This window comes from Oncorhynchus masou, unplaced genomic scaffold (assembly GCF_036934945.1).
Source record: "Oncorhynchus masou masou isolate Uvic2021 unplaced genomic scaffold, UVic_Omas_1.1 unplaced_scaffold_486, whole genome shotgun sequence".
Taxonomy (NCBI): Eukaryota; Metazoa; Chordata; class Actinopteri; order Salmoniformes; family Salmonidae; genus Oncorhynchus; species Oncorhynchus masou.
Window position 1 is genome coordinate 160,590 of NW_027011254.1, and position 6,000 is coordinate 166,589.

General features: G+C 43.3%; 1 pseudogene; it reads left to right on the top strand.

Moving 5' to 3' along the window:
- The window catches only part of LOC135535366 (broad substrate specificity ATP-binding cassette transporter ABCG2-like), a 52,034-nt pseudogene that overhangs the window by 7,943 nt on the left and 38,091 nt on the right, over positions 1–6,000 (top strand).

Genomic DNA, 6,000 nt, shown 5'->3' on the forward strand with positions numbered 1-6,000 from the left:
GGTCCGAGATCAGTGGTTAGTATCTACAGGTCCTATATCAGTGGTTAGTATCTACAGGTCCTAGATCAGTGGTTAGTATCTTCAGGTCCTAGATCAGTGGTTAGTATCTACAGTGTCTTCAGGTCCTAGATCAGTGGTTAGTGTCTTCAGGTCCTAGATCAGTGGTTAGTATCTACAGGTCCTAGATCAGTGGTTAGTATCTACAGTGTCTACAGGTCCTAGATCAGTGGTTAGTATCTACAGGTCCTAGATCAGTGGTTAGTATCTACAGGTCCGAGATCAGTGGTTAGTATCTACAGGTCCTATATCAGTGGTTAGTATCTACAGGTCCTAGATCAGTGGTTAGTATCTACAGGTCCTAGATCAGTGGTTAGTATCTACAGGTCCGAGATCAGTGGTTAGTATCTACAGTGTCTACAGGTCCTAGATCAGTGGTTAGTATCTACAGGTCCTAGATCAGTGGTTAGTATCTACAGGTCCTATATCAGTGGTTAGTATCTACAGGTCCTAGATCAGTGGTTAGTATCTTCAGGTCCTAGATCAGTGGTTAGTATCTACAGTGTCTTCAGGTCCTAGATCAGTGGTTAGTATCTACTGGTCCTAGATCAGTGGTTAGTATCTACAGGTCCTAGATCAGTGGTTAGTATCTACAGGTCCTAGATCAGTGGTTAGTATCTACAGGTCCTAGATCAGTGGTTAGTGTCTACAGGTCCTAGATCAGTGGTTAGTGTCTACAGGTCCGAGATCAGTGGTTAGTATCTACAGGTCCTAGATCAGTGGTTAGTATCTACAGGTCCGAGATCAGTGGTTAGTATCTACAGTGTCTACAGGTCCTAGATCAGTGGTTAGTATCTACAGGTCCTAGATCAGTGGTTAGTATCTACAGGTCCTATATCAGTGGTTAGTATCTACAGGTCCTAGATCAGTGGTTAGTATCTTCAGGTCCTAGATCAGTGGTTAGTATCTACAGTGTCTTCAGGTCCTAGATCAGTGGTTAGTATCTACAGGTCCTAGATCAGTGGTTAGTATCTACAGGTCCTAGATCAGTGGTTAGTGTCTACAGGTCCTAGATCAGTGGTTAGTGTCTACAGTGTCTACAGGTCCTAGATCAGTGGTTAGTGTCTACAGGTCCTATATCAGTGGTTAGTATCTACAGTGTCTTCAGGTCCTAGATCAGTGGTTAGTGTCTTCAGGTCCTAGATCAGTGGTTAGTATCTACAGGTCCTAGATCAGTGGTTAGTATCTACAGGTCCTAGATCAGTGGTTAGTGTCTACAGGTCCTAGATCAGTGGTTAGTGTCTACAGGTCCGAGATCAGTGGTTAGTATCTACAGTGTCTACAGGTCCTAGATCAGTGGTTAGTGTCTACAGGTCATATATCTGTGGTTAGTATCTACAGTGTCTTCAGGTCCTAGATCAGTGGTTAGTGTCTTCAGGTCCTAGATCAGTGGTTAGTGTCTTCAGGTCCTATATCAGTGGTTAGTATCTACAGGTCCTAGATCACTGGTTAGTATCTACAGTGTCTTCAGGTCCTATATCACTGGTTAGTATCTACAGTGTCTACAGGTCCTAGATCACTGGTTAGTATCTACAGGTCCTAGATCAGTGGTTAGTATCTACAGGTCCTAGATCAGTGGTTAGTATCTACAGGTCCTAGATCAGTGGTTAGTATCTACAGGTCCTAGATCAGTGGTTAGTATCTACAGTGTCTACAGGTCCTAGATCAGTGGTTAGTATCTACAGGTCCTAGATCAGTGGTTAGTATCTACAGTGTCTTCAGGTCCTAGATCAGTGGTTAGTATCTACAGTGTCTTCAGGTCCTAGATCAGTGGTTAGTATCTACAGTGTCTACAGGTCCTAGATCAGTGGTTAGTATCTACAGGTCCTAGATCAGTGGTTAGTGTCTACAGTGTCTACAGGTCCTATATCAGTGGTTAGTATCTACAGTGTCTTCAGGTCCTAGATCAGTGGTTAGTGTCTTCAGGTCCTAGATCAGTGGTTAGTGTCTTCAGGTCCTAGATCAGTGGTTAGTATCTACAGGTCCTAGATCACTGGTTAGTATCTACAGTGTCTACAGGTCCTAGATCACTGGTTAGTATCTACAGGTCCTAGATCAGTGGTTAGTATCTACAGGTCCTAGATCAGTGGTTAGTATCTACAGGTCCTAGATCAGTGGTTAGTATCTACAGTGTCTACAGGTCCTAGATCAGTGGTTAGTATCTACAGTGTCTTCAGGTCCTAGATCAGTGGTTAGTATCTACAGTGTCTTCAGGTCCTAGATCAGTGGTTAGTGTCTACAGGTCCTAGATCAGTGGTTAGTGTCTACAGTGTCTACAGGTCCTAGATCAGTGGTTAGTGTCTACAGGTCCTAGATCAGTGGTTAGTATCTACAGGTCTGAGATCAGTGGTTAGTATCTACAGGTCCGAGATCAGTGGTTAGTATCTACAGTGTCTTCAGGTCCTAGATCAGTGGTTAGTATCTACAGTATCTACAGGTCCTAGATCAGTGGTTAGTATCTACAGGTCCTAGATCAGTGGTTAGTATCTACAGTTTAGCTATAACAGTTTTAATGTCTCCATTGGCCTCATGGTGAAATCACTGAGCGATTTCCTTCCTTTGAGTTTGGAAGGATGCCAGTATCTTTGTTGTGACTGGATGAATTGATGTTGTAGTGACTGGATGAATTGATGTTGTGGTGATGTTGGAGTGACTGGATGTATTGATGTTGTAGTGACTGGATGTATTGATGTTGTAGCGATGTTGTAGTGACTGGTTGTAGTGACGTTGTATTGATGTTGTATTGACTGGTTGTAGTGATTTTGTAGTGATGTTGTAGTGACTGGATGTTGTAGTGACTGGATGTATTGATGTTGTAGTGACTGGATGTAGTGATGTTGTAGTGGTGTTGCAGTGACTGGATGTATTGATGTTGTAGTGACTGGATGTAGTGATGTTGTAGTGGTGTTGCAGTGACTGGATGTATTGATGTGGTAGTGATGTTGTAGTGACTGGATGTATTGATGTGGCAGTGACTGGATGTATTGATGTGGCAGTGACTGGATGTAGTGATGTTGTAGTGAGTGGATGTAGTGATGTTGTAGTGACTGGATGTTGTAGTGACTGGATGTAGTGATGTTGTAGTGACTGGATGTAGTGATGTTGTAGTGGTGTTGCAGTGACTGGATGTATTGATGTTGTAGTGACTGGATGTAGTGATGTTGTAGTGGTGTTGCAGTGACTGGATGTATTGATGTGGTAGTGATGTTGTAGTGACTGGATGTATTGATGTGGCAGTGACTGGATGTAGTGATGTTGTAGTGAGTGGATGTAGTGATGTTGTAGTGACTGGATGTTGTAGTGACTGGATGTAGTGATGTTGTAGTGACTGGATGTAGTGATGTTGTAGTGGTGTTGCAGTGACTGGATGTATTGATGTGGCAGTGACTGGATGTATTGATGTTGTAGTGACTGGATGTATTGATGTTGTAGTGACTGGATGTAGTGATGTTGTAGTGATGTTATAGTGACTGGATGTAGTGACTGGATGTATTGATGTTGTAGTGACTGGATGTAGTGATGTTGTAGTGACTGGATGTATTGATGTTGTAGTGACTGGATGTATTGATGTTGTAGTGACTGGATGTAGTGATGTTGTAGTGACTGGATGTATTGATGTTGTAGTGACTGGATGTATTGATGTTGTATTGATGTTGGTGTGACTGGATGTAGTGATGTTGTAGTGACTGGATGTATTGATGTTGTATTGATGTTGGTGTGACTGGATGTAGTGATGTTGCAGTGACTGGATGTATTGATGTTGTAGTGATGTTGCAGTGACTGGTTGTAGTGATGTTGCAGTGACTGGATGTATTGATGTTGTAGTGATGTTGCAGTGACTGGATGTAGTGATGTTGTAGTGACTGGATGTAGTGATGTTGTAGTGACTGGATGTAGTGATGTGGTAGTGACTGGATGTATTGCAGTGACTGGATGTAGTGATGTTGTAGTGACTGGATGTATTGATGTTGTAGTGACTGGATGTATTGATGTTGTAGTGACTGGATGTATTGATGTTGTATTGATGTTGGTGTGACTGGATGTAGTGATGTTGTAGTGACTGGATGTATTGATGTTGTATTGATGTTGGTGTGACTGGATGTAGTGATGTTGTAGTGACTGGATGTATTGATGTTGTAGTGACTGGATGTATTGATGTTGTAGTGATGTTGCAGTGACTGGTTGTAGTGATGTTGCATTGACTGGATGTATTGATGTTGTAGTGATGTTGCAGTGACTGGATGTAGTGATGTTGCAGTGACTGGATGTAGTGATGTTGCAGTGACTGGTTGTAGTGATGTTGCAGTGATGTTGTAGTGACTGGATGTAGTGATGTTGTAGTGATGTTGCAGTGACTGGTTGTAGTGATGTTGCAGTGACTGGATGTAGTGATGTTGCAGTGACTGGATGTAGTGATGTTGTAGTGATGTTGCAGTGACTGGTTGTAGTGATGTTGCAGTGATGTTGTAGTGATGTTGTAGTGACTGGTTGTAGTGATGTTGCAGTGATGTTGTAGTGATGTTGTAGTGACTGGTTGTAGTGATGTTGCAGTGACTGGTTGTAGTGATGTTGCAGTGACTGGTTGTAGTGATGTTGCAGTGATGTTGTAGTGATGTTGTAGTGACTGGTTGTAGTGATGTTGCAGTGATGTTGTAGTGATGTTGTAGTGACTGGTTGTAGTGATGTTGCAGTGACTGGTTGTAGTGATGTTGCAGTGACTGGTTGTAGTGATGTTGCAGTGATGTTGTAGTGACTGGTTGTAGTGATGTTGCAGTGACTGGTTGTAGTGATGTTGCAGTGACTGGTTGTAGTGATGTTGCAGTGATGTTGTAGTGATGTTGTAGTGACTGGTTGTAGTGATGTTGCAGTGACTGGATGTATTGACTGGTTGTATTGATGTTGGTGTGACTGGATGTATTGATGTTGTAGTGATGTTGGTGTGACTGGTTGTAGTGATGTTGCAAGCTTGAACAGACCTTCTACTCCCCTTGACCTGATAAATTTAAATAGTTGGAAAACAGTTGCGTTAAAACTCCAGTTCACACTATACTTCTTCCTAGACCTCACGATGCTCTCAGTGCTTAACACCCAGGCGTCATCTCTGTAGGCTAACAAGTTCCTGAGCACAAGTCATTGGTTATGCTTTGTAATGGTAGTTGCTCTTGATTGGTCATTTTATGGCATGGTCACTTTTGATTGGTTGTTCTATGTCATGGTAATTTCTGAGTGGTGGTTCTGTGTCATGTTCATTTCTGATGGGCTTTTCCAGCGGCATCATGAGACCAGGGATGAACGCCATCATGGGGCCAACAGGAAGTGGAAAAACATCGTAAGTCACATACACACACACCCTCCTCTCCTCTCCTCTACTCTCATCCTCTCTTCTCTTCTCTTTTCCTCTCCTCCTCTCCTCGTATCCTCTTCTCTTTATCCTCTCCTCTTATCTTATCCTCTTCTCTCCTCTCCTCGTATCCTCTCCTCGTATCCTCTCCTCGTATCCTCTCCTCGTATCCTCTCCTCGTATCCTCTCCTCGTATCCTCTCCTCGTATCCTCTCCTCGTATCCTCTCCTCGTATCCTCTCCTCGTATCCTCTCCTCTTCTCTTATCCTCTCTTCTTATCGTATCCTCTCCTCTTCTCCTCCTCCTCTCCTCTTATCTTATCCTCTTCTCTCCTCTCCTCTCCTCTTATCTTATCCTCTCCTCTTCTCTTTTCTTCTCTTATCCTCTTCTCTTCTCGTATCCTCTCCTCGTATCCTCTCCTCTCTTCTCCTCCTCTTCTCCTCTCCTCTCCTCCTCTCCTCTTATCTTATCCTCTTCTCTCCTCTCCTTCTCTTCTCTTCTCTTCTCTCCTCGTATCCTCTTCTCTTCTCCTCTCTCCTAGTCTCCTGGATGTGATAGCAGGTCGTAAGGACCCAGCAGGGTTGAAGTTTGGTCAGGTTCTG